General features: G+C 36.7%; 1 protein-coding gene across 1 annotated transcript in view; it reads left to right on the forward strand.

Moving 5' to 3' along the window:
- The window catches only part of TSC22D1 (TSC22 domain family member 1), a 121,654-nt gene that overhangs the window by 76,130 nt on the left and 23,156 nt on the right, over positions 1 to 22,368 (forward strand). The window lies entirely within an intron of this gene.

Raw genomic sequence — 22,368 nt, forward strand, 5'->3', positions numbered from 1 at the left:
ACCCTTATCTGATAAATGACTTGTAGCTTAGCTAGTAGGTTATTTTTAAACTTTCTTGAGGATGTCATTTAATCCACAGAAGTTTTACTTTCAGTTAAGTCCAGTTTATCTTGTTAAATTCTTATCCCATTGTGTTGTTTGAGCTTTTGCTATTTTATCAACATAGCTTGGGCCCAGCTTTGTGCGCACTACCAGGACCAGTCCAGTGGTACTTGGAGGACCATGCAATGTTCAGAATCAAACTCTGGACCTATGTAGGTCAATTGTGCATTCTAGCTTTTTGAACTATCTCCCTAGCCCCCAGCTTTTATGTTTGGTGTTCTATTTTGATTGTTCTATTTTGTGTATGTGTGAGTAGGAGACCAATTTTATTTGTTTGCAGATAGATATCAATTATGCCAGCATTTCTTTAATGAAGAGAGTATTCTTTCTCCATTTAATGACCTTGTATTCCTTCCTAAAGTCACTTGCCATAGATGTACTAGTTTATTTCTTTATCTTTGTCATGTGTGACCCCTGAAGAGTCTATTTCTTTAGCTTATAGTCATCAGTTTCTCTCCTTCCCCCAATCCTACCTACTTCCTCTCTTCAAAACACCAACTTTCCTACTCATTGCAGGTTGAACCTGTATTGGGTTAAATCTTTGAAGTTTTGCTAGGCTATTAAGAGTTCTTTAACTTTCACTAAGAGATACTTTGTTTGATCAAAGATCAACCAGGGTGAAACTTGAGGTCTTTTCCTACACTGCTCTGTGACCATACTTTGGTTCTCTTGTTCCTCAGTATTCAAGGTTGCTTTTTAATATCCTGCACTAAATATTCTAATGAATCTCTTCTTATGCTTTCAGCTTCTCTTTGTATACATTAATGGTCATCTTTTGCCTTGTGCATAGAAGCTTGTTGTTCCTTTACCTATTAATGACCCTCTCCCCAAGGGAGAGGCTACATACACCTGATGGTGCTCAGGGCTTATTCCTGGATCTGCACTCAGAGAAACACTCTTGATGACAAAACTCGGAAGGTCATTTGTGGTGCATGGAATAGAACCTGGGAAGCCACATGCAAGAGACTGACTTGGGTAAAGCAAAGGCAAGCACCTGTCAGCCAATGGAGCTCTACCTCAGGTCACTTTATTCATATTTTGAAAAATAGAACATTACTAGTATTCTAGAATCCCATCTCAAACTACTTTCTAGTTACTACTTCATTTTTCTCCAAGATAAATTCTACATACTTCTGAATCTACTATTTTTGTCTGCTTTGAACTTTGTAGAAATGTTATATATTATACTTTGTGTTTTATCTGCTTTTTTTTTTGCTGAACACTCAGTTTATGATACTCATTTGTATTGTGAATTCAATAGAAATATTTTTATCATTCTACAATAAAATACATAGCTACAAAAATGTATTTTCTTTTCTCTAGCTATTTGTGTCATCTTCATTTGGAGATTCATAAATAATGCAGTTATAAACATTTTTGTACATGACTTTTGGTGTATACTTGTGTTTATATCAATTGGGTTTATTTCTAGAAATAAAACTTTGGTTTATTGTTTGGATATCCTGGTTCCGAAGCGTGTTTTCATACCTGCCTGCTGTTTAGGAGTGTTCCAGTGGTACCATATCCCATTTGTGACTTACTTTAACCCACTTGTTAATCTTTCTAATATTAGACATTTTAGTGTTCTGTTGTATTGAATTGCTTTTTCTTTATTACTAGTGTGATCAAGTATAGCTAGATGTTTATAAAGATTAATAGACTTGCAAAAAAAGGCTATTTGAAAATATTACATTGTAAGGTGCTAGTCCAAGACTCACATTTTTCCATTAGGTTGTCTCATTTTTTAAAAATTCCTGAAACAAACTCTTTGATGTTAATCTCTTCATTTTCTTATTATTTTCTTTTAATGAACATAAATCCCAAGTTCAGCTTTTCATCATTTTCTGTATAGTTAATGGTTTTGTATCCAGATTAAGAAATCTTAACCTATTCCCAAGATAGTATATGTTATCTTCTAGAAGCAGATTTACCTTCTTATATGAAAGATTTATCTTTTATGTTTACAGCTACTGTCCTTCTGATTTGCCTTTATTTTTAGTATGATGTAAGATAGGTAATCAGAACTAATGTTTTTTCCTACTTCAGGACAGCCAAGTGAATAAAATGATTGTTCTTTCTTTTTATAGTGTTCTTTGTTATAAATGCATATATCTAGACTCTTACTGTTTTTGGTCTTTTAATATATTTTGTAAAATTTTGATACCAGGAAAATAAGCTCCCTTCATCTTATTCCTAAGCTATTTTGGGGTCTATTATTTTATAAAATTTTAATGGGTCCTCATAAAACCATTTTATGATTTTGATGAGATGCCATTAAATCTGTAGAGATCAGTTTAGGGGGTTTATGATGATATTACCATCATTTATTTTTTCTTTTATATAAATGCATATTTTATATAAGTAATTATATATCACAATAAAATTCTGTTTATCTTATTAAGTTTTGGTGTCATATTTTCTTCGGTAAATGGTGCATTCTTGAAAATTAAGTTTTCTACATATGTGTATAGAAATCTGATGTTATGTATAGAAAATGGAAGTAGTTGGGAGTGGATGGGAGGGGATTGTTCACCTTGCTTGTAAGTCATCAATATATTTTGCATAGGTTTTTTTTTTTTTTTTTTTGGTTTTTGAGTTACACCCAGTCAGGGTTGCTCCTGACTCTGTGCTCAGAAATCGCTCCTGGCAGGCACAGGGATGCCAGGATTTGAACCAGCATCCATCCTGGATCACATGTGTGCAAGGCAAACACCCTACTCTATATGCTATCTCTCAGGCCCCTATTTTGCATAGTTTATTTTTGGCGGGGGGGGGGGGTACCCGTTTGATGCTCAGGGGTTACTCCTGGCTAAGCGCTCAGAAATTGCCCCTGGCTTGGGGGGACCATATGGGACGCCGGGGGATCGAACCGCGGTCCTTCTTTGGCTAGCGCTTGCAAGGCAAACACCTTACTCTTAGCGCCACCTCACCGGCCCCCAGTTTTAAAGAATCTTATAGATACCATTATTGTAAGTACCACAGATTTTAGAGAAATTTTAGAGGATTGTTAGAACATTCCCTTTTCTCTTAGTTGACTATAGAAATATAGACTATAGGGGCTGGCGAGGTGGCGCTAGAGGTAAGGTGTCTGCCTTGCAAGTGCTAACCAAGGAAAGATCGTGACCGCGTTCAATCCCCCGGTGTCCCATATGGTCCCCCGTGCCTGCCAGGAGCTATTTCTGAGCAGACAGCCAGGAGTAACCCCTGAGCACCGCCGGGTGTGACCCAAAAAACAAAAAACAAACAAACAAAAAAAGAAATAGTAACTGATGGTAACTTCAAAACATTCAGATACTATTTGAGTTATTCTTATCTTTTCTATCTTCAGTTTCTCAAACTTTGTGATCACTCATCTGTTACATTAGCCAATAAAATTTGTAACTTTGGAGGGTGGTGTGTTACCCAGAGTTACTCAACTATTTCTAGTGCTTTCCTGGGCGGGGGGTGCTTCCAGCTTTGCTAAGGGCCTTTCTCATGCTGGAGACTAAATTCTGGCCTCCTGCCCACCATGCTCAGTACTTTGAGCTATCTCTGGTCTCTACATTTGTATCTTTTTATTGTATTATAGCTTATTAATTCTGTGTTTAAGTAACGCATGTTCTTACTGGCCCAGGTTTCTGTTTAAACTAGCTGTGTGTTTGAGTTGGTCTAAAGAATTGAGTTTTCCTGGGGGAGCAGCAGCAGAAGAAGAGGGGTGGGAGAAGGGAGAGGTCTTTGGAACACTTGAGGGAAGGTAGTACCTTGGTGAAGGTTGTGATGTTGGAAAATTGTATTCATGAAACTGTTATTTACATAGTAAATCACAGTACCTCATTCCGAAAGGGGAGAGGGAGATACTTTGAAGCTTAAAAATTAGGTTAGAGGGCCAGAGTGATAGCACTAGGATAGGGCATTTGCCTTGACTGTAGCCGACTGAGTTCCATCTCTGGCATCCCATATGGATCCCCTGAGCCTGCCAGTAATAATTTCTGAGCATAGAGCCAGCAGTAACCCCTGAGAACCACTGGCTGTGGCCAAAAAACAAAAATAAAATGAAATAAGATTAAATTGGGTTAGAAATGGAATCATAGAAGGTTGTATAAGTAGTGTTTTTTCTTTTTTCTTTTCTTTTCTTTTTTTTTAAGTGGTGTTTTTTCTCAAGATAGCCTGGGTACTATGTGAAGGTTAAGGACATCTATTTTTAAACAGATGGGGTGTGAGCGCCATCTAGTGTTCAATAAAAATCATCTTGAGCATTTGGAGGATTAGCGGAAGGCGTTCTTTCTTAGTTGACTCCATAGAAGCTGGTATTTTACCCTATCTTTGTTTAAGGCTGCCTGGCTTTTTGAGAGGTTGCTTCATACATCTCAATTAAGTGGCTCATTTCATACAAGATTCCTGGGTCTAAAAACTAGAATTTAAATGAAATATTCTGTTAATATTAGCCATGGAAAGCCGTCTCAATACATCGCTTGTTTAGTCTTCATGACATCTTCATGCAGAGTATATAGGTAATTTAAAGAAAAACTATAAATAAATCATATTCTTTTAGTTAACTTTTAATAAAAAATTATTGCAAAAATTGGGTTTACATAATAATAATAAAAAACGCATGAGCTTGAAAGTTCTTTTCTAGAGTTTAAGAATTACTTCTTTGCCAGGTGTTCCATTTAAGACCATAAACCCTAACTTCTTTGAGCGTCAATTTTCTCATCTGTAAATGTGAATAGTAATACCTATTAGGATTATTGTAAGATGTAATAAAAATAATTTCTTTAAGGCACTTGGTATAATTCCTAGAATGCGATAAATATTCAAAAATTGCTCTCATTTTTGTCAGTATTTTTACCTTGTAAATTCAGAGTATTGAATTCATATATGTGGGTTGGGGATACAGATCTGGCAGTTAGTTCTTGAGGGCTGGCTACTCCTGGCTTTGTGTTTAGAGATCATTCCTGGTGTACTTGGAGGACCATATGTGATACCAGGGATCAAAACAGGATCAACTGCATAATGCATGTACTATCTTTTCATTCTCAAGAAATAAATACATATATGCACATGTAGTTTAGTAAATTAATGTTTTAAAAAATAAAATGGGTAACCTAAGAAATTGAATGCTCAAAATTCTGCTTGCTTCTGTATACCATTAGGGTAGAAAATAGTGTAGTAATGTGAAAATAACAAGACTTTTCAGGTTTACTTGTCAGTTAGCAGTAGTATAACTAGCATTCAGTATTATTTGTCTTTCTAAAGCTCAGTTTTTTCATCTTAAAATGAATTATTTTGATTAAATATACACTATGTGTATAAATTCATCTGCTTTGGTACTTAGGAGACTAACCAAACACAGTGTTCTTTTAGTAACGAGGGCATGTGTTTCTATAACTTTATTTTGCGTTGTGCATGTTAAAATAATAAGACATTCTATCCCTTTATATTGGAAAGGGTACAATTGGAGTTTAAGAAGGATACAGAGAAAGTATGATATCCTCAAGGGTTATAACAAAGAAACAGTAGGTTTATTTGGTATACTGGCTTTTCCAGAGCTTTTCATTGCTCATGTTTTGAACTTGGACACTGTGTTTTCTGAAGCCACTTGCTGACTGTCAGTACATAAATGCACTTCCTGTTTATAATATTTTATGGAATGAATCCATCTTGTTAGTTTATTTTATTTCTTCTGTTCACAGAGCTCTCTGAGGCAAAGCAAAAGGGTTTTATTTCTTGCAGTAATATTTAGAGGACCTTAGTCTTTGAGAAAGGCCTGAAAAAAATTTTGTTTGTGTACTATATACTATATAAATATATATTTAAGTTGATATGCTCACCTCACACAGCACATTTTCTTTTTTTTTAATTATTTTTTATTTAAACACTTGTAGTTGGGTTTCAGTCATAACAAGAACACCCCCCTTCACTGTGCAACCTTCCCATCACCAAAGCCCCCATCTCTTCCCTCCCCACACCCTGCCTGTATTCGAGACAGGCTTTCTATATCCCTCATTCACTGACATTGTTCTGATAGTTCTCAGTGTAGTTATTTCTCTAACTGCACTCACCACTCTTTGTGGTGAGCTTCATATCTTGAGCCAGTTCTTCTGGCCCTCATTTCTGGGAATTATTTTAATGTCTTTAATTTTTCTTAAAACCTATATACTATATACTAAAACAACAACAACAACAAAAAAACACCATCGGGAAAGTAAAGGATCCTGATCATGAGCAAAGTCTAGAGTTGATCCCATGACAGTATGCTCCAAGGACAGAGAAACCCCATATCTCTTAGGCCAAGTGAATTCCTTTTCGAATGACCCCAATATTTACTGTGCCAGGGCAGGAGGGAAAAAACAAATACAAAAAGCACAAAATCTTGGTTATTTTTTATATAAATATATATATATTACCTTTATTTATTATTGTTATTATTTTTGATTTATCTATTTTGGTCGATTTTTCTGTTTGGGTGCGATTATTGAAAGTGTTGTCCCCAATTATATATTTTTTTCTTTCTTCCTTTCTTCTTTTTCGTTATGTGCTATACCATGTTTCTTAATTCAAGACCATGGCGTGATTTTTGTTTGTTTTAGTTTTTGTTTTTGTTTTTGTTTTTTGTTTGTTTGTTTTGTCTGTTCTTTGAGGTGCTTATCGATATAGCTGGAGCCCTCACTGGATATTTAATACTTCTTTTGGTACTAGTGGAGTGTTTCACCTTCTTTTTCTCCATCTCCCAAATTGATGATGAGAGCCTTTAGAAGGACTCCGCCCATTTTTGGGGTATTAGATTCTTACCCCAGTTTATTATTTTTCTTTTTTTTTCAAACAAAACCACGCAACTTGAACTAACTAGTCCTGCCTCCAGTTAGAGGGGGAAATAAGGGAGGCATCAAGACCAAACAGGTGCAAGACTACTAAGTAGTGGGTTGGATACAGAGGGGACCACATATTCTAGCCGCCCTGGGGTGAGGGAAAAGGAAATGGGAGGTAGGACAGAAACGGAGGTGTAGGGAGGACAATTTGGCAATGGGAATCCCCCCTGATTTTATGTAAATATGTACCTAAAGTATTATTGTCAACAATATGTATGCCACTATGATCAAACTAAAAAAAATAAAAATAAAAATAAAAAACCTATAGATGAGTGAGACTATTCACACAGCACATTTTCATTACCAGGTTATTTCACTGCAAGATGTGTGGTGTACCTTTACAGTATATGTAGATTTAGCTTTGTTTTTATGCTAGTTGGTGTGTAAAAAGGAAAAATTACATATCTTGTTAGAATGTACAAAACTAAGTGTAGGCTTTTCATAAACTTGTTTTGGAATGTGTTGTAAATTTGCTGCCATTGCTTTCATTTACATAAAGAATTATTGGGCATTCTAATGTGTGTGTATGTGTGCGTAGGGGAAATCCTATAATTGTGTCCCACAATTTTATGTTTTTTTTGTCCCTACCCTCCCTCCCCACAGTTTTACATTTTTAAAATTTGAGCTGTCATCTTTGTTTTGTAGTAGCGATATATATATATATATAAAACATATATTACATATATTAGACATCAAATATATATAAATAATATAAATAATAAATAAGTAAATAGATATAAATAAAATAACAACCAGTCTTTTATAAGCAAAAAGTATCATCTTATATACAAAAAGTACTGAGGATAATGTAAGTTCAATGATAGCACTGCTATTATTTTATCCCCACCACCACCCCGGGGTAACATTAGAAAAGCAGTTTCTTCATGCTTAGACACCTCAAATCTTCTGCTATTTTACAAAGGAATGTCAACGATTTGACTATTTAAAGTAGTTCCACTTTTAACTTCTATTTTAGCCTTTACAAGGAAGTTGGGATGATCATTTTACCTTTCACGTAAGGATTTTACTTGTAAGCAGGAATGATACTTGCTGTACTCCCCAGAATTTCTTTTCTTTGCAGTATTTTGTTTAATTAAAGCACAATGATTTACACAGTTATTCATAGTTGAGTTTTAGACATAAATGCTTCAGCACTGATGGCAGCACCAGTATCAACTTCCCTCCATCAATGTTCTGAAGTTCCCTCCCCATTGATAGGGATCTATTTTTTTAGGTCAGTTGTTAATATGATTTCAGTGTTGTTGATTCTGTGATTTAGATATTTAGCTCTACACTACCAATGTACCTGAATCCCTTGACTTTTTATCCCTCATTAATTCTTCATCTCTTTCTCCTCTTCCTCTCCACTCTATTTCTTTCCTTCTGCTCTATTCTCTAGGCCCAAAGCTGATCTATGCATCCTTTTTTTATTCCATTGCATTTCCTCATCCACTTATCTTTAAAACCACATATATGTGATATCTCCAGGATTTCTTTTGTGTCCTTCAACCACGTCTAACTTTGCAGCAGTACTAGGGAGACACATTTAGGGAGAATCATACGCAACTCTTCCTCTGTACAGTGTCCCAGGAGCTTCATTTAGGCCTTCTTGCCTTTAATCTGAGAGTGATTACATTCTACTAAACAGTGTAATTATACCCATCAATCACAGTCAATGGGAACATTCAGTGAGAAACTTCACTTTATCTCATCTAGTGTAGGAAAAGCTTACAGAGGAAGCAGCTTAGATCCAGACTTGGATGTGCTATGCCATACACATCTACATTATGATGCTTAAGTCCGAAGATGAAAGGCAGCTGTTGTTATATCAGAAACTGTTCACATATGGTGAATCCATTTTGCATTTATAGTATTATATGATAAACTTAAGTTTAGCATAAAGAATTTTGCCATTGATTTTCAAAACTTGAGATATATCTTGATTATATATATGTATGTATGTATGTGTATATATATATATAAACACACACTAAACTGCATCCTCCACCAACACTTTAGTACCCTTTATCAGTAGCAAATTGATGCCCTATATCGTCCTTCCTTGTGCCCTTACCCTTTCCCTCTGGTTACCCGCTTTTGGATCTTTCGTCTACAAGGTGTTTTACTGTGTTTTGTTAGTTCATTTGCTTTGTTTCTTTATATTCTACTCATGAGTGAAATGTTCCAATATGGACCTTTTTCTTTCTTACTGAATTCTCAACATAATCACCTTAATTTTTTTTCATACTGTTGTAAAGGACAAGATTTTATTTTCACTAGCTGAGTAGGAATCTGCTGAATATGTATAGCAGCATATCATCTTCATCCAGTTACCTTTTTAAGATTTTTATTAATAAAATAAAATATAACAGTTTATGGTTTACTCCCTACTTTGTTGTTGTTGACACAGTGGTGTGATGACTGGGATTGTGCACATGACGTGGTAGTGCTTGGTGGTACTTGTTGGGGGGTCACACATCAGGTTGTGATACTTGCACACTGAGCAACAGTATATGTGGAGATTTTATACACTTTTAGTTGTTGTATTTGCATGTGTGCATATTGGGGGACACACTCCTAGTTGTTATGATTAATGTTTGGTGGAGGTCACTTCCTGGCCATAGCACGCTTAGTCGACTGTGATGTGACAAAGTTTTGGTGGCACTGAAAGTTTTGGGGATCAGATAGCAGAACTTCTAAAACTAGAGCTGAAACAGCAGAGCTTCCAGGAAGAGGCTTCACACATGTAGTGAATCAGGAATTGAGCTCACAATCACAGGCATGCTAAGCCATGGTACTATTCCTTTAGGACTCAGTGGTCCTCAAACTACACCCTGCAGGCCACATACTGTATTTGTTCCATTTTGTTTCTTCACTTCAAAATAAAATATATGCAGTGTGCATAGGAATTTGTTCATAGTTTTTATTTTTACTATAGTCCGGCCCTCTAACAGTCTGAGGGACAGTGAACTGGCCCCCTGTCTAAAAAGTTTGAGGACCATTGGCTGGTCCTTTCTAGTCATCTCTTGATAAACATTTTTTGTTTGTTTGTTTTGGGGCCACACCCAGCAATGCTTGGGTTACTTCTGGCCCTGCACTCATGCCTGGGATCAAACCCAGGCCAGCCATGTGCAAGGCTAGCACACTGTCCACTATCCACTGTTGCTCCTGCCCCTCTTGATGAACATTTAGGTGATTTCAGTGCCTTGACTGTTGTGAATAGTACTGCACTAAATATAGTAGTAATGTAATCTTTTCTCAGTAAAATCTTTAAGAGATTATAAAAAGAATTTTAATGTAATTTGTAATTATTAGATATTTAAAAACAACAAATTATATTCAGTGAATTATGATGTTAAAATTAAAGATGGGCTTCATGTATAAGTCATTTACTGTTGACAATCCATGCGTGAGATCATGGATCGATCATGGATCACTTGGTTTATAAATAATTGTCACCACTCTTAAATTGAGCACTTTATCCCTGTTTTGATGTCTGGGTACCTTTTATTGCATGATAAATCATAAAAGGAAGAAAGTCATAAGTCACTCTTAAGTTTTTGGGCCATTCCCAGTATTGTATAGAACTTTCTCTAGTCTCTCATCAGGGATCACTCCTGGGAGGACTGGGGGATTGAATCTGGGTCAGCTGTGTAAAAAGACAAGTGCTGCCCACTTACTATCTTTCTAGCCCTTCTAACTTTTTTGTTTTGTTTTGGGTCACACCTGGTGGCGCTCAGGAGTTACTCCTGGCTCTGCGCTCAGAAATCTCTCCTGGCAGGCACGAGGGACCATATGGGATGCCTGGGATGCTGGAATTCAGATCACCATCCATCCTAGATCAGTTGCGTGCAAAGCAAATGGCCTGCCACTGTGCTATCTTTCCAGCCCCGTGTCTAACATTTTTTTAAATCTCTATGTATTTTCTGTCTTAGAGCACCAGAAGTAAGTTATAAATGTTGTTTCATAGTTTGTAAATTATATAATATTGGAATAGTTTTAATAGATTCTGAGTAATACCTAATGTGTATATTCTGCCCTAAATCTTATTTTAGCTCATCTTTGGAAACTCCATAGCCCTTGTGGCTGATACATCTTCTGTTAGGATTAAAATATAGCTGAGTTTTCAAGCAATTATTATTTATTTGATGGCTATGTTTGCTTCCACTTGGTAATGTGGGTGCCTATTCCTCTATCCAGTGCTCTGTGGAGGACTAGTGAGTGTCTTGCATGGATCCCTGCAGCTCTTTGCTATCAACTGCATGCACCTGCTGTCACTTTCTTTTTCTCTTCTGGACATGCGCTAAGATTTAGTCATCTTCACTGCTTCACTGGATAGAGCAACTCTGGGTGGCTCTTGTAGTCTCTCTCTCTCTCTCTCTCTCTCTCTCTCTCTCTCCTTTCTCTCTCTCTCTCTCTCTCTCTCTCTCTCTCTCTCTCTCTCCTTTCTCTCTCTCTCTTCCCCTTCCTCCCTAATTCCCCCTTACTCACTCTCACTCTTGCTCTCATATTCTCACTTGCTCTCATTCTCATTTGGTGACAACCAGTAAAGCTCAGAGTTACTCCTGGCTCTGCACTCAAGAATTGAATAATTTCTCTGAGCAGTGCTCAGGGGACCATATGGGATGGCAGGGATTGAACCCAGGTCAGCCGTGAGCAAGCAAGAGTCCTACCTTTTGCTTGCTCTATCTTTACAGATCCTCTTGACTCCTGCAAGACTAGATAGCAGGTAGGGCCAGAACAACTGATAATATATGATGGTAAACTTCTCTAGTCTAGGTTTTCTACTTGTGAAAACTTCATTATTGATTTAATTTTATTTTTAATGGCAGTCTAGGACTATTGAGATTTTACTCTCAAAATGTTTCACTAAATTTTATATCTCAATTTACTTATTTAATCTAGATACTTTCTTTCCCCTTCCACATGCCTATATAGCTTATTTTACCATGTTTTTGGTTTTTGGGCCACACACGGTGATGTTCAGAGGTTACTCCTGGCTATTAGCTAAGAAATCACTCCTGGCTTGGGGGACCATATGGGATGCCAGGGGATCAAACTGTGTTTCTTCCTAGGTTAGCACACACAAGGCAGACGCCTTATGGCTTGTGCCACCACTCTGGCCCCTAGCAATCTGTTTTGTAATTTTTTTCCTTTCTTTCTCAGAAATAACTTTAGACTTTAAATTTTGTTTTCAGAATCAACTTTAAACTTGATTTGTTTATTTTTATTATTTATTGAGAACTTGGTATAGGTGTTCTATTTTAGTGAGTTGTTTTTTTTTTGTTTTTTTTTTTTTTTGTTTTTTGGGTCATATAGCAGTGCTCAGGGGTTACTCCTGGCTCGATGCTCAGAAATCGCTCCTGCCAGGCTTGGGGAACCATATGGGATGCTGGGATCTGAACCACCGTCTTTCTGCATCTAAGGCAAATGCCCTACTGCTGTGCAATCTCTTCGGCCCTATTTTAGTGTTATTTTTATTAGTTTAAGTCTATTCATTTTATTGGGTCTATTCATTTTCTTGATAAAGCTGTATCACACTAAAACTTCAGCTTTATTTTAATGCTCTTGACTACTGTGTATTTTACCTTTTGGTTAAATTGCAACCAAACATTTAACATATACTATTATTACTATTATTCATTTTCAAGTCATATTTTAAAATGTCTGCTTCTGTGCTATTGATGACAACTTTGCTTTATATTTCTCTCTCACAAATTTCTTAGATTTATAAATTCAATGGGAAAATTGTGTGTGTGGGGAGGTTTGATCCTTACCTAGTGGTCCTTAGGGGGCTATTCTTGGCTCTGCACTAAGGGATCACTCCTGGCAATTTGCATTGAGGGGATTGACCTGGGTTGGCGCCAGTAAGGCAACTATCTTACCCCCAAACTATCTCTCCAGACCTCAAAATACAACTTTTTTAATATTTTAAAGTTTTTCTTATTTTAAAGATCAAACTTTTAAACATTTTAATTACATTTGTTCTACATGTACTATTTGAATAGTTTTGTTAGTTTCATCATCTTGCTTTTATTTATGACATTTCCTTTGACTTTGCTTTACCAGAAGTTTACCAGATTTTTCTCCATTATTCTGGAGTTGCTTTGCTTTCTATTTAGGAGAAAAGCAAATGAACTATGTTGTTTTCTTTTTTGTTGTTGTTATTTTATTTTTATTTCTCATTTCATCTCTACCTCTGCTTTAGTGCAGAATTCTATTTATAGGATTAAAGAAGACCCAAAATGCAGGAAGTATGAAGTCTCTAAGGAATGAAAACACTACCTGGCAGTTAGTCTATCTCTATCTTCCCAGAGCTGCAGACTTCAGTTCTGCTTTGCTTCACTGTTGGATTTTCAACCTCTTTTTCCTTCTTTACTCTTCCTTTTTCTCTTTAACTCTGTTGTTCCCCTTTCACCTCCCCTCCTGCACCTCCGCTCTCACTCTTCCTCTTTTCCTAGGCTCGTCTTTTTTTTTTTTTTTTTGCCAATCTTCCTTCCATTCTTTAGTCCTTACCGAAAGCCTTTTTCTTCTACAAACCTTAAAACATTCTTGGAAACGAACCTCACTAGATATTTCTGATTTGGGAGTGAAGAGAAAATAAATTATTTACTTATTTACCTATATTATTTACTTGAACCACTTGAAGACAACCCAAAGAAAATCTCTTGGGCTTTATCAATCCCTCGGAAATTAGCAAATGGCTATATCCATAGTATTTTGAGGTTCCCGGAAAGCAGTGGGTCATGGTAGATGAATTGGGTCACTGCCCCTTTAAATAGAAACTGCCTCGAGGGCCTAGTGGAACTTTGGATCTACTTCCTGGGAGGACTTGGTACCTTGGGAGTGTCAGTTGGGCCTACGTGGAAGAGGCCCGAGAAAGGGTACGTGGTGTATGTGATCATGAAACATTTTTCTGTAGTCCAGTGATAGACCCGCTGTGAGTATCTGGTGGTAATGGTGGATAAATTGTTCCTGGGTTACTCCCAGCAAAACTGGCTGAATGCCTCCGAGGCAGTTGGTGCTCCATCTCCATCTCCATCTCGGAGGGCGAAATTAACTCGGCTTCAGCCATTTTTGTTCTTCCTACTTGCCGCACATCTTAAAAACTATTTAAAACCAATTGGAGTATTATTTGCTGCTTATGAAATAGGGAATTTCCCCCTTCTGATGTGTAGCTAGAGATAAATGGTGTCAAGTTTCTTGGTTTAAAAAACTTAGTTGCATAACTAGTGAAATCATTGTTTGCACTCCCTGGTTGAATTCCTTTTGAATTGACTTTGAAAATGCTTTAGAAGTTTATATTAAGCTGATATGAATTCTTGTAGTTAAAAAACTAATTCTGACTTGTCGTTTTGAAGTGTCTTGAGTTTCCAAATGAGTCCTTGAAGCGACTAAAATTAGAGCAAGTAGTGATAGCGACTTTATATTTAGTTTACTGTAGAAAGTCAATATAGTTTCATTTTTAATAATTTCATTGTGATCAAAGTGAATTACAAGTCTTTTACGGTAATATTTAAGGTACATAGTGACAAAGAATAAGGGGTATTCCCACCAGCAGCAGTGTTGTACTTCCTCCACCCCTGTTCCTAGCATGCATATCCCATACCTTCCCCCTTTGCCCCTTGGACTGTTAGTGTGAGAGGTCTTTTGTGTATAGCTTGTTGTAAATTGGGTATCGATTTTGGTGTCGTTGATGTTGGGTTTGGTGCTTAAGTCTGATCATATTTTATTCTACTCAATGTTCATATGACTGGTTGTTCCTAGTACGAAAATCATTATAATTTCTTATATGTAAAGGGAAGCAGAGCAAAAGACACTGGGCAAATTGGACCCAAGTCTTTTATAATCAAACCTGTAATTCTTGAATATTAAAAGTTCGCATCGAAGGTTAAAAACCATCCATTGGAGCCAAGAGCATATATAGCTCAAGCAGTAGGATCTATGCCTAGCAAATGCAAGGCCTGGGTTAGACCTTGAAGGTCCTCTGCTTTGCTAGGCTGAGGCCTAGTGAGTATGGAGTACTGTTGGTAGTTATTACCAGATTTCCTATATATATAATCAGTATAAATATAATCAATATAAATAGCAATGGTAGGGGACAATATATATATACAATGCTCCAGTCTCCTACCATATATATATGTATGTATTTGTTGTTGTTGTTGTTGGTGGTTTGGTTTGGTTTGGTTTGATTTTTGGGCCACATTTAACAGTGTGTAGAGCTTATTCCTGGCTCTGAGCTCAGAGATCACTTCTGGCAAATTTGGAGACTATGGGATACCTGGGACCAAATGAGTTCCCAGGTCAACCTTGTACAAGGTAAATGCCCTATCTTCTGTACTATCTTTCCAGTCCCTTAAGATATTATTTTTAAAGAATTGGTTTGTGATGATTTTTTAAGGACACTTTTAATATACCAAATAGGATTTATGATTTACATATAAGTATGTAACTAAAAATAATGGTGAATTGACAATATTTTGGATGTATAGAATGAATTTTTACTTAAACTGTAACAGTATTTATATACCTGTTTTGTAAGATTGCTCTGATTTTTGGGTCTGGAAGCAGCTCAATAAATGTAAGTGCATAACATTTTATTTGGATTATTGAAATTATTTGTGTGAGAGATAAAGCAAGTATTTGTTTCTTATTTTACAGTGAAGAGACTGAAGTTGATAGCTTATACTTATAATTAGTCAGCCAGAGTAGGCTCCCAGTATTTTAGTGCCTCATTCTGTACTTTCAATGTGTATTTGATATATTTGGTATGTTAAATGAATTCACCTAATTGTTAATTCAAGAACAATCTATGCTCATAAAATATTTAATTAAAATTTTCCTAAGTCGGGGCCGGGTAGGTGGCGCTGGAGGTAAGGTGTCTGCCTTGCAAGCGCTAGCCAAGGAAGGACCGCGGTTCGATCCCCCGGCGTCCCATATGGTCCACCCAAGCCAGGGGCGATTTCTGAGCACATAGCCAGGAGTAACCCCTGAGCGTCAAACGGGTGTGGCCCAAAAACCAAAAAAAAAAAAAAAAAAAAAATTTTCCTAAGTAGGAAAACATAAGCAAATAGAAAGTTCTCTTTATGTTGTATAAAGGATAAAAATTTACCTTACGTTTAATAACATAAAAATGGAATTATATGTACACTTAAATTATGTGTTTATATTTTAACTAATAGATTTTTACTGACAATTTTACTGAGTCTAATATTGGAATCAATTTGAGTGAAGATTTTCTAGAGGAACTTCAAAAATTTGAGTTAGAGAATTTTTAGAGAAAAAACTAAAATCTTTATCAAGAAATTGAAAGAGAGATGCAGTAAAGATTTGTTCAGAGCTTTAAAAGTTGATGGGCACATAGTTAAAAAAAATGGATATCCTTGTTTTCCTGGAAGGCCCTTAAGGTGTTATTTAGAAATTTTAACTTTATGGTTGAAAGTTATAAAGTTTAAAGTATTTATTTGCATAATAATCCATGGCAAAATCCTTTTTATTTATTTTTTTTTGGATTTTATTTATATAATTGCATACATATTTGGATAAGCCATTTGTTAAAAAAACTTTCTTGATAAATAATAAGTTATTTATTTTATTTTGTACTTTTTTTTCACTCTACTCTTTGTAGTATAAGACAATACTAAAAATAAGCACACACTTAAAATGTAAAAATTATATTTGGAGAATGATTTTGAGAATGGTAAACAATGAACAAAAAGGATACCTCAGAATGAAACTACATTTCTTCCACAATTCCCATATATTCAGTGCATAAATCTGCCAGAAATACCGGCACAGAGTCTTTATGTCTCTCTTGTTAAAATATAGTTTTAAGGAAAATGTTGAAGCCTGTCATATTTTTTTTTATCTTTATTTAAACACCGTGATTACAAACATGATTATAGTTGTATGATTACAGTCATGTAAAGAGCACCCCCCTTCACCGGTGCAACATTCCCACCACCAATTTCCCAGATCTCCCTCCTCCCCACCCCCCTACACCTGTACTCGAGACAGAAGCCTGTCATATTTTTATCCTTTGCATCTGGTATACATGGCATGTTACCAAGAGTACCTCTTTTTTTTAAATATATTTTTTATTTAAGTAACATGATCAAATTTGGGTTACAGTCATAACCAGAACACCCCCCTTCACCAGTGCAGCATTATCCCCTCCCCCCTTCTCATCCCCTGCCTATTTTCGAGACAGGCATTCTACTACAGTAATTTGTTTTTAAGTTCAGTAAGTTGTATTTTTTTCCTTAAAGGATAAGAGTAAAAAAATATAGTAAAGGTGTGATAGTGGCAATCGCCAATGTTTGCATAGGTCCAGAAAAATGGAGATAATGGGAAAAAAAAATCCTTGACTTGATTACAAAGAGGCCTCACCCCAGAAGTTTATTGGCATAAGACAGACTCTGGGTTCCAGGCATACCAGTCTATCCAACTCCAGTCATTCTCAAGGTCCCAGTGAAACTTTTTCACACTTTAGCTATAGTTGGTATCAGACTTTTATATTTAAAGACTCTGGATTCTGTGCATTTCTTTCGTTGATGTCAGGCTGATGTGGAGCATCCTCTAGTTTCAGCATATCATTAAATGCAGAGCTATCTGCTCTGCATGCAGACTGTTGCTGAGTCACCTGGGTGTTGGGAGTACTCTTTGGAGTCAGTCAATGCCAAAGCAGTGGTAGGTCTTCTCTGGTAGAGGCCAAGAGTACCTCTTAAATGGGTGAATGGGGTGAGGAGAAAGAAAAATTTACTTTTCTGGGAGATCATTGGATGCTGAGTGATCATGTCATGAAATGGGGATAATTACAGTAATTGGTCTGGAAAGTGCTTGTGAAGTTTATTAAGAGAGAGATCAGGTAAAGTAATTGGTACAAATTTATAGCTAATCTTAAAAGACATTAGTTATTTCACCGAGCAATAGAATAGTTTCACCAACATGAATAGAATTTTTTGATGGTTCAACATGAGGTTGCTGTCTTTCTATTTTTATGTATTTGATGTTCATATTTTTATGAAATTAACTTCTAGTACTTTATATGTCAAAGGAGACAGTCATTATTTGAGAATGTTCTGAAGGAATTGTTACAGAGCCAGTGCTCTGAAAATATCAGTGGTACCCTATTTTTATTCACTGTTTTAAAACCTTTTGTGTCAGTATGTTGTTGAGAAACGTGATGTCCTTAATTTGCTTTGTTGAAGAGCCTGAACAATTTAGGAATTAAAACAATACCTTAAATGAAGGTAATGCAGAAGCTAACCATAGCAACATTTTTTAAAAGATGCTACTATAGCATTCCTGTATCACTCCAGTGTTGCGCCTGCCCCTATCCCCATATTCCAGTGGGACATAGGTGAAAGGAGAGCAAAGTGGGGGGGGGGGAGGATAGTAGAAGACTAGAGAGGGCCTTGTGGTAAGAAGTGGGGGAACATAGAAAGGAAACAAGGTAGGAAGGGAGCTATGATGGGGCAAAGGTGAGAAACACTTCAATATTGCCCAAAGTAGATCCATCCTAGGGGGTTGTAACTTTTTGGGAAATTGGTGTACTTTATGTTTGTTTAAAGAGGTAGATTCCCAGGAGGGCACTGAGATTTTTTTTTTTTCTTAAAGCGTGGTAAGCTAAATAAGTTTGGGCACTTCAGCTTCACAGTTTCAGTTGATCAAGCAATTCTTTGTACTGGACATTAAATTTTTGTGCCATTCCATTATTTTAACAGTGTGAAAGTTCTGTCTGTAACTGATGTAAAAAATGCATTGTGAGTTTTAAGTGTTCACAGGTGCATTTCAATATATCTTATTTGAATTAATATCTCTAATATTTAATTTAATGGGAGAATATTATGTTTTGGCCATACGTATCAGTGCTCAGGGCTTACTCCTAGCTCTGTGCTCAGGAATTGCTCATGGCAGGGTTTAGGGAACTACATGTGGTGCCAGGGTCAAACTTATGTTGGCCAAGTGCAAGACAAGTGTCTTGTCCCCTGTATTCTCTCTCCCTGTCAAAGACAGAATTTAATTTTGATCATTTTTGAGTTAGGGTCCAGAACCCGCAGTCTCAGAGTTCCGTCTAGCTCACACTCAGGAATTACTCATGGTGGTGCTCGGGACCATTGTTGTTGGGGATCAAACCTGGGTATGTGTAAGGCAAGTGCAATACTTAATGCTGGTCCTAATTTAGATTGAAAAACAATTTCATTAAGCCCAATATCGACAACTTAATGGTTTCTAGTGAAGCATTAGTTAAGATTTCAGCTATTCATATTACATTAATGATTTCTAAAATTATTAAATTAAATTTCTAAGTAAATCTCTTACAAATACCAACATTTATTTTAAAGTATGAATTGAAGTTCTTTTTGAGTAGGCACCACAAGGTGGCAGGATTGTAGTTTTATTGATTCAGTTTGCTTCGCTGTGCAGCAAAGCTTCAGTTTATCTAAAATCAAGAGTTTTCTATGTAGTTAGCTGTAAAGCATTTAAAATGCAACAACTTTTAAATTTCAACTTTCTTATGAAACACTTTCCAAACTCTACCCATGGTTTCCTTAACTCTAAGTATTAGAATAGAATGAAGTCTTTATTAATGGGTAAGTTGAGTATCATTTATTGGATTTGTGTTTAAGATGAAGAGATAAGTGGTGTGGAGGGAATGTGAGTACTGACCCCAGCATACTCTGGGCTCTGGACACTTAAAAGCTGAGTCTGACGTCATCCTGCTCTTTGCTTATCTGTATATTTCCCTATTAAGACAAAATAAATGATGTCAAGGGTCAGATCCAGGTGTAGTAGAGCATGGTTGGTTTTTCGCAAAGTTAACTAAAATTGTTTTTCCTGGTTGTTTGTGTGTGTGTACATGCTTGCGTGTCTGACGTGTGCACAGTCGCAGCTCTGAGTGGCGTTCAGGGGAAGAAAAATGACCCAGGAGGACTTAAAAATTCTTCCTCAAAGTTCTCTCTGGTGAAGGAAATCCCTAACTAGGTACAGTTGAGTTTTGAAGTATGAGGCACATTATTAACTAATGTGATTACTTAGGGAACAACTTAAAAAGAAAATCTGGGGATTAATATTTTAGACTGTGAATTGTGCATGATCTATATGAGTGAAATCATGTTGGTTACAAATGCGTTGGCCTGGTGATAGTGTGACTCCTGATCTGATTAATGAAATCTGCCTGAAAGCATTTCTGTCTTGATTGTTAAGTTTCCTGTCATCTGGAATTTTGTTTGTTTACTTGTAGATGCTGTTTTTTGCGGAATCAATTTTACCTCATAGAAGCACTCAGAGCTTCTTGATTGGTTATGGTTGGTTTAGGTTTTGTAAGATTGAAGAAAAGAATATAGTTTCCTGCAGTGCTTCCCAAAGTGGGCAATACTGTCCCCTGGAAGAGTGCTGGTACAGTTAGGAGGATCAAAGTACCTTCTGGTGCATTTTTAGGTCACATTCTGGTTTTTAAAGAAGGTGGATTTCCAGGGGAATGCTTGAGTAAAATTTTTTCTTTCTAAAGGGTCTAAAGGTCTAAAGGGGCAGTAGACCAGAGAAATTTGGGAGCTCTGCTCTAGACTATGCTGTGTTTTTCTGGCTCTTTAACTTGTTCTCCTCCTGCTTGCCACTTTCCTGCTTTTGCAGATTTTACATGATGACAACCGCTTACAAAGGTTTTTCTTCTTATCACTCCTGGAATCTCAGTACTTTTTTTTTTTTTTGGGCCACACCCGGCGATGCTCAGGGGTTACTCCTGGCTGTCTGCTCAGAAATAGCTCCTGGCAGGCATGGGGGACCATATGGGACACCGGGATTCAAACCAACCACCTTTGGTCCTGGATCGGCTGCTTGCAAGACAAACGCCGCTGTGCTATCTCTCCGGGCCCAGAATCTCAGTACTTTTAAAGAAAAAATTTTTTTATTATTGGGCCATACCTGTCTGTGTTCAGGAATTACTCTTGGCTTTGCACTTAAGAATTGTTCCTGGCAGTGTTCAGGTGACCATATGGGATACTAGAGATTGAACCTGGATCAATTGCTTGCAAGGTACCTACTATATTTAATCTCTAGCCTTCAGAGCACTTATAAAAGTATTCCAGAGCAGATATGGGAAATGGCTGGAAAATAGCTCAACCTGAAATGAGTCTAAAAGCACAGACATTCGATCTTCTTCCTTTACCTTGGCAGTACATCTTTCTTTGTTTTTTAACGAGTAGGAGCAGAGAGGTAGAAATTTTATACCTGAAATAGAGGAATAGATGTCCCTAGCTTGTAATTTAGAATGTACATATATTTTCTCTGATAAAGTGCTATGTAATTTTAAGTTAAATCTTTTTCAGACTGGTTTTGTGAATTTCATAAAATATTTATGCTTTAAGGAACAACCTAACTTCTCCCTATTGGTGCTATAGCTGTTTCTAAGTAACTGAATACACTGAAATAAAACCAACTCTAACTCTGAAGTTAGCCAAGAGATCAGATGTGAGAGCTTTACTGTGTTAAGAACATCTTTCTATTCTTTTTACAAAATGTTTAAGAATTATAAACAAGCAACTCATTGGAAGAGTTATTAAATTTGAGCATTTAGAGCTGGAAAGATAATATAGCAGGTGAGGAGCTTGCCTTGTACACAGCTGACCCAAGTTCGATCCCTGGTACCATGTATGGTCCTCCAGCCCCCATCATGAGTGATCCCTGTTACTGGGTGTGGCCCAAAGAAACCAAAAAAGTAATTAAAAATTAATTTGAACATTTAACTCATCTAGAATCTTTTTTTTTTTTTTTTTGGATTTTGGGCCACACCTGTTTGACGTTCAGGGGTTACTCCTGGCTATGCTCTCAGAAATCGCTCCTGGCTTGGGGGGACCATATGGGATGCCGGGGGATTGAACCACAATCTACACTAGCGCTTGCAAGGCAGACACCTTACTTCTAGTGCCACCTTCCCAGCCCCTCATCTAGAATCTTTCAAAAAGAATTTAAATAACCCACAGTTGGACTTTTCCCTCATTAGATAAAATTGTAAGATACATTTAAATATTGTTTTTAAGGAAGAATTTTGGATCAAAGAGAGTGGGAGTGAAAGAGCAAAGGAGAGTGAGAGAGAGAGTGAAAGAGAAAGAAGGAGAGAGGGAGAGAACAGTTGTTAAGGTGCTAGCCTTACATGTGGCTCACCTGGTTCAGTCTCTGACACTGACTATGGTCATCTGAGCACTGCCAAGAGGTGATCCCTGAGCACAGAGCCAGAAATAAGTCTTGAGCTGTGTTTAGGGTGTTCTCTAAAAGCTAGCAATTGTTTTTTTGCATTAAAATGTTTCAGAGGTACATACAAGTAAAGATTATAGGGTTGAGTGGGCAAGTAGCAGTTAAAAATCTGAAAGTCATGTGAAGATTGGAAGTTTTTCCTGTATGTGTTTGTAATCAT

The sequence above is a fragment of the Suncus etruscus genome, chromosome 8 (genome assembly GCF_024139225.1).
Source record: "Suncus etruscus isolate mSunEtr1 chromosome 8, mSunEtr1.pri.cur, whole genome shotgun sequence".
NCBI classification, from domain to species: Eukaryota; Metazoa; Chordata; class Mammalia; order Eulipotyphla; family Soricidae; genus Suncus; species Suncus etruscus.